Here is a 16820-nt window from a genome sequence, read left to right as displayed (position 1 = left end):
TCTTATAAAATTATCATGAGAATGTTGTATTGGAATTCAAAATGATCCATAAGCCACCTAAACACTTCAATTTCACGTTTATAAATTATCATTCTTGCATAACACATTCAATGATAGTAATACTCAAAAACTCCTTCATGTTCCTAAAGAGAATGTAAGACTTCTAGCTTGATCACACCCTCGTGTGAAATGCTAACATTCTTGTTTTTTCTATCTTTTTTAAGACTATTAGCATAGGGCCTTGACTCGCCATTATGATCACTCAACCCTTCATGCTTACATCTACAAGGTCTTGCCTTTTCGTCGCATTTTTTTTTCTTCTTGTCAAACCTTGCAAATGTTGCAAAGAATTTATAGCTTCCAAATGTGAAGTGTGCATAAGTTTCATGTTTTCCATCCATAACCTCTTGCTTTATAAATATCAAATTATTATATGTACTACACAAACAAGATGTTGTGAGCAAATTGAGAGCATTTTATTTTTGTAGGATGTTTTTATTCCCACCAGATCTTAGGTTAACAACAATTTTACGGTGCATAAAAATATCATTGATAAGATTTAAATTTTGACAACCTTGGTTTTAGTAATACTGATTTCCATGATTTAATTGATAAAGTTATAAAATTTAATCAAAAATGAAAATAAATCAATTGAGTGAAAATGGTCCTTCAGAATGTATCCAAGGAAAAAAGGATTTATTACTTTTTTTTATTACTAGTAATTATAAATAATAGATTATTATTTAAGAGTGTTGCTTTTAAATATGTCATAACAACCAAGTTTCAATATATTTTTAAAAAATTTGGTACTCGGATTGTGCGTGTGTGTGTTTTTTATCATATCAAGTCACTCAACTGATTAAGGCTATGCGGTATACTGTGGTATGCGGTAAAAACTGTACCGAAGGGCAAAGAAGACATACATTAAAGGTGGTGTGGTATGGATTTGCCACACAGGAAAAAAGATGCATTTTTTCACATCTTGTACATCATGCATAAAAATATATACTGTGATGGGTGTAATAAGGTATAGTATGATACCCACAAGTTTTATAGGGTGTGGTAAAAAATGACAGTGATATTTAAAAAGTGCGATGAGTGTTATATGACACTCACCAGCTTAAAACTCTAAGTTTATGTACAAAAATACTAGTTTAAGGGGCAAAAGTAACTTTTTTTTATTAACATGATGATTAATGCGACAACTAATTCAGAAAAAAAATCGAGAGGAGATCCGTTGGTATTGATATATATGATACGGTTTAATTACTTGATGACTTCTCCTATCATCTCATTGGGTCTGGCCATATTTTCTAGAAAGTTTTTTCGATTATGAATCCATTTAGATCAATAAGAAATCCATCCTTTTTATTTTCAATCTAGGTGTCAAATTCGAGCTAAATTTAAAGAATAGACATCTTTTATCTTTAAAATGTTACTTTCAATTCATATAAGTGGCATAATGAATGTGATGATGCAGATGGCAGTTGACGATGTCAATGATTATTAAAATGAGAATTTTGGTATATTAAAAAAAAAAAAAAGGTTTCGGTATGAATGTCTTTTGTGTTTGGCATCATCGATAGAGCGGAAGGAAGTTGTTAGGGAAAAGGAGATGGGAAGTTGTTGGTGAATGAGAGTGTTATACCCAAGTGCACTACTTTGAATAAAGAATATCATTTTTTAATTTTAATTATTTCTTTTATGCTTTTTTACATTTTTATTAAAAAATGTAGGAGGATCATTTTGACTTTCCCTTATGGTGATAGGGATGAACCAAAACTTACATCATTTAGCTTGTCAAAACCAAAGCCTGAGTATTCTCCTATCCCCATGGTGATAAGGATGAGCCAAAAGTGTTCTTGATTATCATGCATCGCTACTGAAAGCTATCATGAAACACCACCTCATGTGGCCCGAGTATTCTCCTATCCCCTTCTCTCATGGGTCAAATCATACCGTTAGTAGCGATCAACATTGTCTACGATGGGGTGTTGGTGTTACAACTGCATTTCAAAAATAAAATTTATATATTAAACTTTACATATTAATTTTTTTAAATGTAAGCATGCTTAACTATCTTGTACGCCCAATTCAAAACATTAAACCATGTTACTTGCTTTTTTCTTCTCAATAATAAAAGGGATTGTTGCTGAGAGTCTAGAGACGAGAGCGAGATCGGTAGTCCAACATCAATTCGATAATTTTTGTTAAAAAATAGAATTTCAAGAGGCTTCATGTTTTCTTCAAGATTTTGATGGTTCGAATGTTATTTTAAATTCCGATTATGTTTGTACCTCATATTTAATTTATGGCTCGGTCACTATCTACATTATATACATTTCATATGATTATACAAAACCTAGAGACTAATTTGAGTTTGATTTTTGAATAGCACCCTCTCTTCCCCACTTTGTTTAGTTTGCTCACTAAAAACCAAAGTTGAGTAGACATCATTTTTCCTCTTCTTATCACTAAAGCCTAACATGAAATACCACTATGAAATACCACTATCAGCTACCCTTGAGTTCTCTCCTATTAAATCATTATTCAAAAGTAACATGCATTTCACATCATCTCTCACACACATTGTGATCACTACCTTTTAACAAAAGTAGATTATGTTAGAAATAAGGGTTTCAATCAAGAATTTGTATATTTTTGATTGAACGTGTGTATTCATTTTCTTTCATTAATATTCCAACACTATAATGTTTTGGGAGTACACAAAATTTAATCTTAAGATAATCAAGAACACTTTTAATCTTAGTAGAGAAAGAAAATAGAGATACTGCAAGTATGATATTTGTTTAAAATTAACCTGCGACAAAAAAACAGAAGTAAAGCTTTTAATTATACCAAAAATACGGACAAGAAAAACCGACTTAAGAAGTTATTAAAGTCTATATGGAAGTTATAACCATTTTTCAAAGTAGTCTGGAAAATCAATAGAAAAAGAGAATCACATCTAAAAGACTACAATGGCCTCTTTAATTGAATCATCTACAATGTTTTTTATTGTTGTCTCCATAGAGATCTCGGCTGCAACCTCTACAACTTTGGTTGTTGCATCTATAGAGGTTTGGTTGTGACCTTTATAGTTTGTTTGCGTCCTTTATAGAGGTTTTGGCCACATCATCTATATGATGTTTCGGTTACGTTTTTTACAGTCTTTTGCTTCTTCATATATATATATATATATATATATATATATATATATATATATATATATATATATATATATATATATATATATATATATATATATATATATATATATATATATATATATATATATATATATATATATATATCCAAGATCAAAACCTTACCATATATATAAGTATGCATTCTTCACCTACTAACTTGATATTAGATCATAGTTAATCCCTATTGGAGCTCGTGTTTATTCCATTTACATGAGATAAACGGTGCCACTAAAATCAACAATAATCCTCACTTATTTAGTGTAACCCACAAATTTACACAAACGAAAATAAATAAAACAAAACCTATATATAAATGAAAACGATGAATCGGGAGTTAATATCTTACAAATTCCAAATGTTCTAGTATTAGAGTGTCTTAAGAATTGAACTATTTAACCCATTTAAATACTTATATATTAAATATATAAGTTTCTATACTCAACTAGTAAATAAAATTAAATACAATTCTGAACTGCTTTATACGGTGCGATTTGATGTTGACGGTTTGTATGTTTTTAGTATGCTTTAGTGAGTTGTTTAACTACATGTTATTTGTAATCATTCAAATTAAGAGTGTTCAATTTTATAGAAGATGCAATACACTGTAATTTTCCTTTGACGCTTAACTATATATATATATATATATATATATATATATATATATATATATATATATATATATATATATATATATATATATATATATAGCATCAAATGAGAACATCAAAAAGGTTGAGAACGCGAGAACAAAATATATTCATTTGTGGAGAAATAATAAATTTTTATGTCTTTAATTTCAATTGAAGAGAAAAAAAATATTCATGTTGATTGTGCGTACAAATTTATCATTTCTCCACAAATGAATACATGCAATCACAAATGAATATACTTGTTCTCGTGTTCTCAACATTTTAAGTGTTCTCATTTGATCTTTTCATATATATATATATATATATATATATATATATATATATATATATATATATATATATATATATATATATATATATATATATATATATATATATATATATATATATGGATGTCGTTTATTGTGCAGACATATTTGGATAGTCATACTCTATGAGAGCAACTTGGAGAATAGGTTGTTTGGTAATGTGAATACGTTCAACCTCACATAAATATCGTAATTATCATGCATTCTCATAAATTCTTATTCCTTTTTGTTCTCACGTATCGTTTTTGACTCATTTTCATTCTTACATAATACGATTATCAAGAACACATTCTGACAAAATGAGAATTATAAAAAAGTTCATAATACCCTTATAGACGATTAAAGTAGTGAAAATATATGATAATGATCATGATTATGTGAGGTTGAACGTATTCACATTATCAAACAACATATTGTCTTAGTCATTCTCATAGAATAGCACTACCCACACATCCACACAATACATATCCATCCATATATGAAACTAACTCTATCTTTATGTTTGTCTCCGTCTCTCTCTCTCTGTCTGTCTGTCTGTCTCTCTTTCTTTCTCTCTCTCTCTCTCTCTCTCTCTATATATATATATATATATATATATATATATATATATATATATATATATATATATATATATATATATATATATATATATATATATAGGGGTGGGTTCAACATAAAACTAAAATAACTTATAGTACCATGGAACCATATAAAAATTTACCTGAGCTCCCACTGGCATCAGCCTAGTACCATAGAACCACGTTGTCTTAAAGCGGGACGTCGCCTGGTATGTAGAGAGATGCCCGAGTTGCAAGAAGGTCAAGGCAGAGCACCAGAGGCTGCATGACAAGATGCAACCATTAGATTTCCCTGTGTGGAAGTGCGAGGACATTACCATGGATTTTATCACTAAGCTTCCCAGGACCGCACATGGGGTCGATTTGATATGGGAAATCGTGGATCGGTTAACCAAGAGCGCCTACTTCATACCGATCTGAGAGATCATCTCGGCCGAGAAATTGGCCGAGATCTACGTGCAAGAGGTGGTGGCACGGCATGGAGTGCCTGTCTCAATAATATCATACCGAGATGTCCGTTTTACTTCCAGATTTTGGAAGCGGTTTCACGATGAGATGGGTACTCGTCTCCATTTCAGCACCACTTTCCACCCTCAGACGGACGGACAGAGCGAGAGGATGATTTAGACTCTCGAGGACATGCTTCGAGCATTCGTATTATATTTTGGTGGCAGTTGGGATACGTATCTTCCGTTAGCGGAATTTTTGTATAACTACAACTACCACTCCAGTATAGACCGGCCTCCCTTCGAGATGCTTTAAGGGAGGAAGTGTAGGATCCCAATATATTGGGGCGAGGTCAATCAAAGGGTCATGGGGAGTATAGAGGTAGTACTCAAGACCACGGAGCGGATCCACCAGGTCCGGAGCAGGCTCCAGACTGCTCAGAGTTAGTAGAAGAGTTACGCCGACAGATGGCATTCAGAGTTGGAGTTTCAGGAGGGCGACATGATCCTACTGAAAGTGTCACCCTAGAAGGGTGTTATTCGTTTTTGAAGGCAGGGCAAGCTAGGCCCCAGGTACATCAGCCCCTTCAGGGTTATATCCCGGGTGGGCAAGGTGGCATACTGATTCGATCTTCTAGCCAAGCTCAGCCAAATCCACAACAATTTCCATGTTTCTCAGCTATGGAAGTGCCTAGTAGATGAGACAACGGTTGTACCCTCGGTGGGAGTGATGACTTGAGAGTTGTAGGGTATAGTGATGCTAGCTTCCAGACTGATAGGGATAACTTCCGTTCTCAGTCGGGCTGGGTCTTTACCCTAAATGGAGGAGCAATTTCTTGGAAGAGTTCCAAGCAAGAGACAGTGGCAGATTCTACTTGTGAATCAGAGTATATTGCAGCTAGCGAAGCGGCAAAGGAGGCGTTATGGCTGAGGAACTTCATTGGAGACCTTAGAGTTGTACCAGCTATTAAAGAGCCGATGGAAATTTTCTGTGATAGTGAAAGTGCTGTTGCCTTAGCCAAGGAACCAAGGGATCACGGGAGATCCAGACACATCGACAGAAAATACCATTTCATCAGACATCGGATCGAAGAAGGACTCCTCGTGGCAAAGAGGGTATCATCGGATGAGAACCCAGCAGATCCCCTCACGAAGGGACTGACTCGGGTTAAGCATCTCCAGCATGCTCGGAGCATAGGGCTGAAGGATGATATTAGATTTAGTAGTTAGATAATCTCGAAATTTGTAAAGTGTAATTGACATTTGATTATGAATAAAAGTGTTTTATTTATGAGTAAAGTGTTGCTATCTCTTGTCGATCGTTTACTATATTTCTTTTGCATGTTTTGACTTCCAGAATAATTTTGTTTGGTATAACATATTATTCAAACCTCCACAGTCGGTCATATGTCGGAAGTAGGTATGAATCAAGACTGTCATGTTTGATTGTAGAGGTCTGGGACAAGGCTACAACAATCATGAGTGCTCATAAGTTCTGAGCATTGGACTCAACCCACGCTCACTGGAATCACTTCATGGAATTCTATCTCGAGTGATCGTGAGACGGTAATATCATATAAGTCTTTAAACCTAGAGATATGATTTGTTACTTACGAGTTGGTTATGCATTAATTGTACGAAAAACGCATTGGTAACTCGATGTTATAAAATCGTGCTCTTATGTGTAATTCAATGAGTAGTAGAACAAACATATGAGTCGAAGTTTATCTGTTCCTTCTTGGATTAGAAGCTGATATCTGGGCCCCTCGATGATTTTGTTTTGACCTATGTACCGGGCCCGGTCAGAACTAGATTGATGTGTTCAATAAAGTTCTTTGTCAAACAAATCGGAAATCGGGAAACAAATGTTGGACAATAAGTAAGACATTGTTCCATGTATTTGTCCGACTGATATCTAGAACAGAGGATTATATGATCACTTATCTTAAATGGCGTACCATCATCTTCTCAAGTTTCGAGAAACCTTGTAAAGAGCTACGATTGCCGATCGGTTCCTGAAGTCATACTTGCAGTAATAGTTACTAGACTTATCCAAGTGGGAGACTGTTGGATAAGGTGTCTAAGTCCATAACTATTTCTGGTATGTACTTGACCCGACCCGGCATGGTCCATTTGGGTTGCATGGCACCATGCAATTGGATAAACTAAATGAGAGAAATAACGCTTGGAGATTATTAATATATTATAAGTTCTAATATATTAATAATACTATTTGATTAGTTTGATCAAGAATTAATTTAGAATTAATTAAGTGATCAAAAGATAACTAATTAAATATATGGGTTGATTAAGTAAATCATCCACATCTTGTATAGTGGGCTAAAAGGCTCCATGGATCATCAAGTTGGGTTCCACCCATAGGATGCTCCATGGGAGTTACAAACCCATGGGTCATGGAAATGAAGAGTCATGACACATTAGGGTTTAACCCTAGATGTGTCAACACTATATAAGGAATATGATCTCCTCCCAAATCGGTTATACACACAAAGAAAAAAAAGGGCTTGGCCGATTTGAAGAAGTGAGTATACTCTCATAAGTTCTTCCAAGAGCATTTGGTGTTGTGTGAAGCATTTGAGGCATCACCACTTGAGGTGCTAGGCTCACAAGGTTTCAAGGAACACAAGCAACAACAAGGTAAGTTATTCTATCTATACTTTATGTTTAAATTGTTCCCCATGTATGCTAGATAGGAATATAACCTTGGAAATCAACTTTGCATGACAAATTAGACAAACATAGATCCAAGGTTATTAGGGTTGCATGTACACTTAGGAAGTGTTAGAATGCTCAAAACCCATCAGTGGTATCAGAGCCTAGGCTTGTTTGTTCTTATTTGTTCTTAAAAGTTGAAAACAGAATCGGAAATTTGCTGTCTGCGATCGGACTCGCCGAGTCCATAGGGGGGACTCGCCGAGTCCATGTGTATCTTCAACCAACTCGGCGAGTCATGTTCATGCACTCGGCGAGTAGGGTCGAATGAGTGCAGAATTTCGATTCAGTTGCTGGAAAATGAATTAGAAACATTACCCTAAACTGTTTTAGTAAATATAAACTTGTTTTTGGTGGTGTAATGTTTTGCTAATTCATTTACAACAACTAGTTATCAAAATTACAAAGTTTTATGTAATTTTTGATTATGTTCATATTCATGTTCTTGTTCTTATGATGTTTTAGATGATCATAGGAATTATTTGTAACCTATTTGGTAGTTTAATTCTTGATCATAATGTGTTTTAATGGAGTCCATAACTTATCCTTAAGTTATGGAAAACCAAGAGTCACACTTGAGTTAAAAACCATTAAGAAAACACAAGAGTTATAAAAATGAAGAGTCTTCATTTTATGACTCTATTAAACTCATAAGTTACAAGAAATGAAAAGTTTTGAAAGTTACAAAACTTGCCCTCAAGTTTTGGAACAAGTAAAGTTAAGTTAAAACTTTAGTTCCAACCCCTAGAATTTTAAAAGTTAAAATTCAACCCTTATACTTATATTATGATAATTTAATAATTATATATATATGTATAAGAACAAGTCGTCTTACCGCTAGTACGCCTCATTCACGAAGCCGGTCTATAAGGTGGGTATAAGGTTGTTGCCTATAAAATGGTGACTTAATGGGTGTATATTCTCACCCACCGCTTGCTTGACTGGTGGAGGGTCGTTAGCCGAACGGGTAAGACAAGGACTTATAAATTCTCATTCAAAGTATGATGAATATATAAAGTAACTAAATGTTTATTAAATTCCCAATCTTAGTTACTTTAGGAAAAATGTGAATAAGGTGCTAATCCATGAAATTACACTTTACACTTTGTCTGAGTCGTTGGTGGAGCGTGTGTGGTTAACCGGCACACTAACTTGGACTTAACAAGGTAGGTAAAGGGTGACTTAAAGGTTTATTATAGTATCGGTGGAGCGTGTGTGGTTTACCGGCACATCGATTGAGTGATAAACTTTAAAGGTACCAAGTGATTTGCATGGTTACTTCACACCTTGTTTTGTGATCCTCGGCATCCCAGTCACAAAACCTGGAGGGCACTCCCGAGATCGAAACATGCCTTTGAAAAGTTCATTGGATCTCAAAGAATCTAGGAATTTCTAAAACCAATAAAAACTAAATATTTATTATTTCGGTTTTCGTGGTGGAAATTGGTGAATCGTCATTCACCTACCTTTCAAATATGGTATAGCTTAGATTACGGCATACCTCTTCTAAGTTATACTATATTGTGATTGGATCCTAGCCTTAATATTACATTTGGGTGTTTTATTAAGGACTCTCTTAAATCTAAACTAAACTTGTTCTTCTTCTTCAGATGTCTTCAACTAATGCTTCTGGCTCGAATCCTAATGGCACCTTTACTCTTATGAGTCTATGTGGGAAAGTCACCTTTGATGGATCCAACTTCAATAAGTGGATCAGAAACATCAGGATGATTACCCGCTACGAGGACAAAGAATATGTCCTTGACAAGGAGCTTAAGGAAATTGACGAGTCTACTGCAACTCCTCAGGAGATCGCTGACTTTCATACTCATGAAAGAGATGCAACCAAGGTGGCTTGCATCATGTTAGCCACCATGACAGCTGAACTCCAAAAGTCTTACGAAGACTTCTACCCTTATGAAATGCACCAAGATTTGATGGAAAGATACCATCAAAGTGCACGACAAGAGAGGTACGAAGTCATCTGCTCCATGATAACAACCATGATGAAGGACGGAGAGTCCGTCACGAGCCACATGCAGAAAATGCAAAGGTATGTGGATCGGTTGCTGAAGCTCAATGTGAACTTCCCTGAGGAGCTTGCAATAGATATCATTTTGCACTCCTTACCATCGTGCTATGATCAATTCCGCATGACATATCACATGAACAAGGAAGAGGTCACCCTCAGCAAACTTCAGGGACTTCTCAAGACCGCAGAAACAGGTCTTAAGGGGAAGTCGGTTGCTATCACTCCTACTCCAGAAACAAATCCGGTCTTGGCAATCAGGCAGAGTCGAGGGAGGAAAAGAAAGAGATCTTCAAAGGGTACCAAGGCTCGGACCCTTGATGGCTCTTCTTCAAGTGGAACCAAGAAAGGTTTCATTACTCCTTCTTCTGACCCAAAAGAGGCGGAATGCTTCTATTGCCACGAAAAAGCTCATTGGAAGCAAAACTGCCCAAAGTACCAGCAAGATGTAAAGGATGGGAAAGTCAAACCCAACCATGCAGGTATTTACGCTATCATTTCTAATAACTCACCCCATTCGAAATCTTGGGTCCTTGATACAGGTTGCGGAATTCATATTTGCTGTGACTTGCAGGGACTAGGAAGAAGTGAGAATGTGGAGCAAGGAAGAATAAACTTAATCATGGGGAATAGGAAAGTTACACCTGTCACCAAGATTGGAGTTTATACTTTATCGCTAAGTAGTGGGTTAAATTTAGATTTGAATAAGTGTTGTTATTCGCCAGAAATGGCAAGAAATATTATTTCCTTTCATGCATTGTACAAACAAGGTTTCACCTTTTCGTTTGATAATGAAGTTGGTTCGATTAATGCTTTCTTTAATAATGTACTTTATTTTAAAGCATTACCTTGTGATGGTGTGTATGAAGCTGTATCTATTGTAGATAACTTAGGAAATAATGTTTTGTGTATTGATTCTAATAATAATAACTTGGATAAAGCATCATTATGGCATTGTCGTCTTGGACATATAAGCAAGAAACGCATAGGCCAACTCCAAAAGGATGGAGTCTTGGAGTCGTTTGACCTAAAGTCAAATGATAGTTGCGAATCATGCTTACTTGGAAAAATGACAAAGTCACCCTTCACAGGCTCATGTGAAAGGGGTGAAGGTTTGTTGGACCTTATACACACGGATGTGTGTGGACCATTCAAACATGCCACTAGAGATGCTAATCGTTATTATTTGACTTTTACCGATGATTACAGTAGATATGGATATGTCTACTTAATCAAGCATAAGTCAGAGACTTTCGAGAAGTTTAAGGAATTTAAACAGGAAGTCGAGGATCAATTGGGCAGGAACATTAAGATGCTTCGATCCGATCGAGGTGGTGAGTATCTTAGTTCAGAGTTCCTCGACTATCTAAAGGAATGTGGGATTGTCTCACAATTGACACCTCCCAGGACACCGCAGTTGAATGGTGTGGCTGAGAGGCGTAATCGAACCTTGTTGGACATGGTTCGTTCCATGATGAGTCGAGCTTCGCTATCAATCTCATTTTGGGGGTATGCCTTAGAGACTGCCGCCCATATCCTTAATCTAGTCCCTACAAAGAAAGTTGCCAAAACTCCTCACGAGATGTGGACTGGTAAAGTACCTAAACTAGACCACATCAAGATTTGGGGCTGCGAGGCTTTCGTGAGACGCGAGACTCATGATAAGCTCGAACCCCGAAGCGAGAGGTGTATTTTCATCGGCTACCCACAGCAATCCTTTGGTTACCTCTTCTACAGACCTAGTGACAACGTGGTCTTCGTAGCAAGAAGAGGAGTCTTTCGAGAAAGAGAGTTTATAAGCCAAGGAGACAGTGGGAGGCAAGTTGATCTTGAAGAAATTCAAGAGTCAAGTGGTGAAGGAACTTCAAACTCTAGCCCTCAACTTGAGGAGGAAACTCCTGTTGAGCCAATTGACGAATCTGTACCTCTGAGGCGTTCCGCGAGAGTTAGGAGTGCACCTGAGCATTACTATGGATTCCATATTACTGCAGAAGGTGAGACACTTATTAGTGATGAGACACTAGTAAGTCAAGATGACCCTAACAGCTACGAGGAAGCCATGGCAGGCCCCGAGTCTGCTAAATGGAAAGAGGCTATGGATAGCGAGATACAATCCATGTATGACAATCAAGTTTGGAACTTGGTTGAGAATGTACCAGGTCGAAAGACTGTAGGGTGCAAATGGGTCTTCAAAAAGAAGACCGACATGGATGGTAAAGTACACACTTATAAGGCTAGACTGGTTGCAAAGGGCTTCTCTCAAATTCCTGGAGTGGACTATGATGAGACCTTTTCTCCGGTAGCCAAGATTAAGTCTATTCGGGTTCTGTTAGCCATAGCCGCATTTCATGACTATGAAATTTGGCAAATGGATGTCAAAACCGCTCTCCTTAATGGAAAGTTGGCTGAAGATGTTTACATGAGTCAGCCAGAAGGTTTTGTCAGTAACGAGTACCCTAATAGAGTGTGTAAGCTTGAGAAATCCATTTATGGATTAAAGCAAGCACCTCGCAGATGGAATCTTTGCTTTGATGAAAAGGTCAAGGAATTTGGCTTTTCTAGGAGTGAAGATGAATCTTGTGTATATGTCAAGGCTAGTGGGAGTATAGTTAGCTTTCTGGTATTGTATGTGGATGACATACTACTCATAGGAAACGACATTCCAACCTTGCAGGAAGTAAAGTCCTGGCTTGGAAAGTGTTTCGCTATGAAGGACCTTGGTGAAGCTGCCTATATTTTGGGGATAAGAATCTTGAGAGATCGGAGTAAAAGACTAATTGGACTTAGTCAAAGTACCTACTTGGAGAAGATTCTGAAGAGATTCAGAATGCAAAACTCCAAGAAAGGAGAGTTGCCCATCCAGAGTAGCGCCAAGCTGAGTAAGACACAAAGCCCTAGCACTGAGGCTGAGATAGCAGAAATGAGTCGATTACCTTATGCTTCGGCTGTAGGTTCGATCATGTATGCTATGACGTGTACTCGACCTGATGTAGCCTTTGCCTTGAGCATGGTTAGCAGGTTTCAGGGGAACCCTGGCAAGGCACACTGGATTGCGGTAAAGAATATTCTCAAGTACCTACGAAGGACTAAGGACTGGGTCCTTACCCTCGGTGGGAGTGATGACTTGAGAGTTGTAGGGTATAGTGATGCTAGCTTCCAGACTGATAGGGATAACTTCCGTTCTCAGTCGGGCTGGGTCTTTACCCTAAATGGAGGAGCAATTTCTTGGAAGAGTTCCAAGCAAGAGACAGTGGCAGATTCTACTTGTGAATCAGAGTATATTGCAGCTAGCGAAGCGGCAAAGGAGGCGTTATGGCTGAGGAACTTCATTGGAGACCTTGGAGTTGTACCAGCTATTAAAGAGCCGATGGAAATTTTCTGTGATAGTGAAAGTGCTGTTGCCTTAGCCAAGGAACCAAGGGATCACGGGAGATCCAGACACATCGACAGAAAATACCATTTCATCAGACATCGGATCGAAGAAGGACTCCTCGTGGCAAAGAGGGTATCATCGGATGAGAACCCAGCAGATCCCCTCACGAAGGGACTGACTCGGGTTAAGCATCTCCAGCATGCTCGGAGCATAGGGCTGAAGGATGATATTAGATTTAGTAGTTAGATAATCTCGAAATTTGTAAAGTGTAATTGACATTTGATTATGAATAAAAGTGTTTTATTTATGAGTAAAGTGTTGCTATCTCTTGTCGATCGTTTACTATATTTCTTTTGCATGTTTTGACTTCCAGAATAATTTTGTTTGGTATAACATATTATTCAAACCTCCACAGTCGGTCATATGTCGGAAGTAGGTATGAATCAAGACTGTCATGTTTGATTGTAGAGGTATGGGACAAGGCTACAACAATCATGAGTGCTCATAAGTTCTGAGCATTGGACTCAACCCACGCTCACTGGAATCACTTCATGGAATTCTATCTCGAGTGATCGTGAGACGGTAATATCATATAAGTCTTTAAACCTAGAGATATGATTTGTTACTTACGAGTTGGTTATGCATTAATTGTACGAAAAACGCATTGGTAACTCGATGTTATAAAATCGTGCTCTTATGTGTAATTCAATGAGTAGTAGAACAAACATATGAGTCGAAGTTTATCTGTTCCTTCTTGGATTAGAAGCTGATATCTGGGCCCCTCGATGATTTTGTTTTGACCTATGTACCGGGCCCGGTCAGAACTAGATTGATGTGTTCAATAAAGTTCTTTGTCAAACAAATCGGAAATCGGGAAACAAATGTTGGACAATAAGTAAGACATTGTTCCATGTATTTGTCCGACTGATATCTAGAACAGAGGATTATATGATCACTTATCTTAAATGGCGTACCATCATCTTCTCAAGTTTCGAGAAACCTTGTAAAGAGCTACGATTGCCGATCGGTTCCTGAAGTCATACTTGCAGTAATAGTTACTAGACTTATCCAAGTGGGAGACTGTTGGATAAGGTGTCTAAGTCCATAACTATTTCTGGTATGTACTTGACCCGACCCGGCATGGTCCATTTGGGTTGCATGGCACCATGCAATTGGATAAACTAAATGAGAGAAATAACGCTTGGAGATTATTAATATATTATAAGTTCTAATATATTAATAATACTATTTGATTAGTTTGATCAAGAATTAATTTAGAATTAATTAAGTGATCAAAAGATAACTAATTAAATATATGGGTTGATTAAGTAAATCATCCACATCTTGTATAGTGGGCTAAAAGGCTCCATGGATCATCAAGTTGGGTTCCACCCATAGGATGCTCCATGGATGCTCCATGGGAGTTACAAACCCATGGGTCATGGAAATGAAGAGTCATGACACATTAGGGTTTAACCCTAGATGTGTCAACACTATATAAGGAATATGATCTCCTCCCAAATCGGTTATACACACAAAGAAAAAAAAGGGCTTGGCCGATTTGAAGAAGTGAGTATACTCTCATAAGTTCTTCCAAGAGCATTTGGTGTTGTGTGAAGCATTTGAGGCATCACCACTTGAGGTGCTAGGCTCACAAGGTTTCAAGGAACACAAGCAACAACAAGGTAAGTTATTCTATCTATACTTTATGTTTAAATTGTTCCCCATGTATGCTAGATAGGAATATAACCTTGGAAATCAACTTTGCATGACAAATTAGACAAACATAGATCCAAGGTTATTAGGGTTGCATGTACACTTAGGAAGTGTTAGAATGCTCAAAACCCATCAGTGGTATCAGAGCCTAGGCTTGTTTGTTCTTATTTGTTCTTAAAAGTTGAAAACAGAATCGGAAATTTGCTGTCTGCGATCGGACTCGCCGAGTCCATAGGGGGGACTCGCCGAGTCCATGTGTATCTTCAACCAACTCGGCGAGTCATGTTCATGCACTCGGCGAGTAGGGTCGAATGAGTGCAGAATTTCGATTCAGTTGCTGGAAAATGAATTAGAAACATTACCCTAAACTGTTTTAGTAAATATAAACTTGTTTTTGGTGGTGTAATGTTTTGCTAATTCATTTACAACAACTAGTTATCAAAATTACAAAGTTTTATGTAATTTTTGATTATGTTCATATTCATGTTCTTGTTCTTATGATGTTTTAGATGATCATAGGAATTATTTGTAACCTATTTGGTAGTTTAATTCTTGATCATAATGTGTTTTAATGGAGTCCATAACTTATCCTTAAGTTATGGAAAACCAAGAGTCACACTTGAGTTAAAAACCATTAAGAAAACACAAGAGTTATAAAAATGAAGAGTCTTCATTTTATGACTCTATTAAACTCATAAGTTACAAGAAATGAAAAGTTTTGAAAGTTACAAAACTTGCCCTCAAGTTTTGGAACAAGTAAAGTTAAGTTAAAACTTTAGTTCCAACCCCTAGAATTTTAAAAGTTAAAATTCAACCCTTATACTTATATTATGATAATTTAATAATTATATATATATGTATAAGAACAAGTCGTCTTACCGCTAGTACGCCTCATTCACGAAGCCGGTCTATAAGGTGGGTATAAGGTTGTTGCCTATAAAATGGTGACTTAATGGGTGTATATTCTCACCCACCGCTTGCTTGACTGGTGGAGGGTCGTTAGCCGAACGGGTAAGACAAGGACTTATAAATTCTCATTCAAAGTATGATGAATATATAAAGTAACTAAATGTTTATTAAATTCCCAATCTTAGTTACTTTAGGAAAAATGTGAATAAGGTGCTAATCCATGAAATTACACTTTACACTTTGTCTGAGTCGTTGGTGGAGCGTGTGTGGTTAACCGGCACACTAACTTGGACTTAACAAGGTAGGTAAAGGGTGACTTAAAGGTTTATTATAGTATCGGTGGAGCGTGTGTGGTTTACCGGCACATCGATTGAGTGATAAACTTTAAAGGTACCAAGTGATTTGCATGGTTACTTCACACCTCGTTTTGTGATCCTCGGCATCCCAGTCACAAAACCTGGAGGGCACTCCCGAGATCGAAACATGCCTTTGAAAAGTTCATTGGATCTCAAAGAATCTAGGAATTTCTAAAACCAATAAAAACTAAATATTTATTATTTCGGTTTTCGTGGTGGAAATTGGTGAATCGTCATTCACCTACCTTTCAAATATGGTATAGCTTAGATTACGGCATACCTCTTCTAAGTTATACTATATTGTGATTGGATCCTAGCCTTAATATTACATTTGGGTGTTTTATTAAGGACTCTCTTAAATCTAAACTAAACTTGTTCTTCTTCTTCAGATGTCTTCAACTAATGCTTCTGGCTCGAATCCTAATGGCACCTTTACTCTTATGAGTCTATGTGGGAAAGTCACCTTTGATGGATCCAACTTCAATAAGTGGATCAGAAACATCAGGATGATTA

This window comes from Lactuca saligna, chromosome 1 (assembly GCF_052625555.1).
Source record: "Lactuca saligna cultivar CGN05327 chromosome 1, ASM5262555v1, whole genome shotgun sequence".
NCBI classification, from domain to species: Eukaryota; Viridiplantae; Streptophyta; class Magnoliopsida; order Asterales; family Asteraceae; genus Lactuca; species Lactuca saligna.
Note: the sequence above shows the minus strand (reverse complement) of the source record.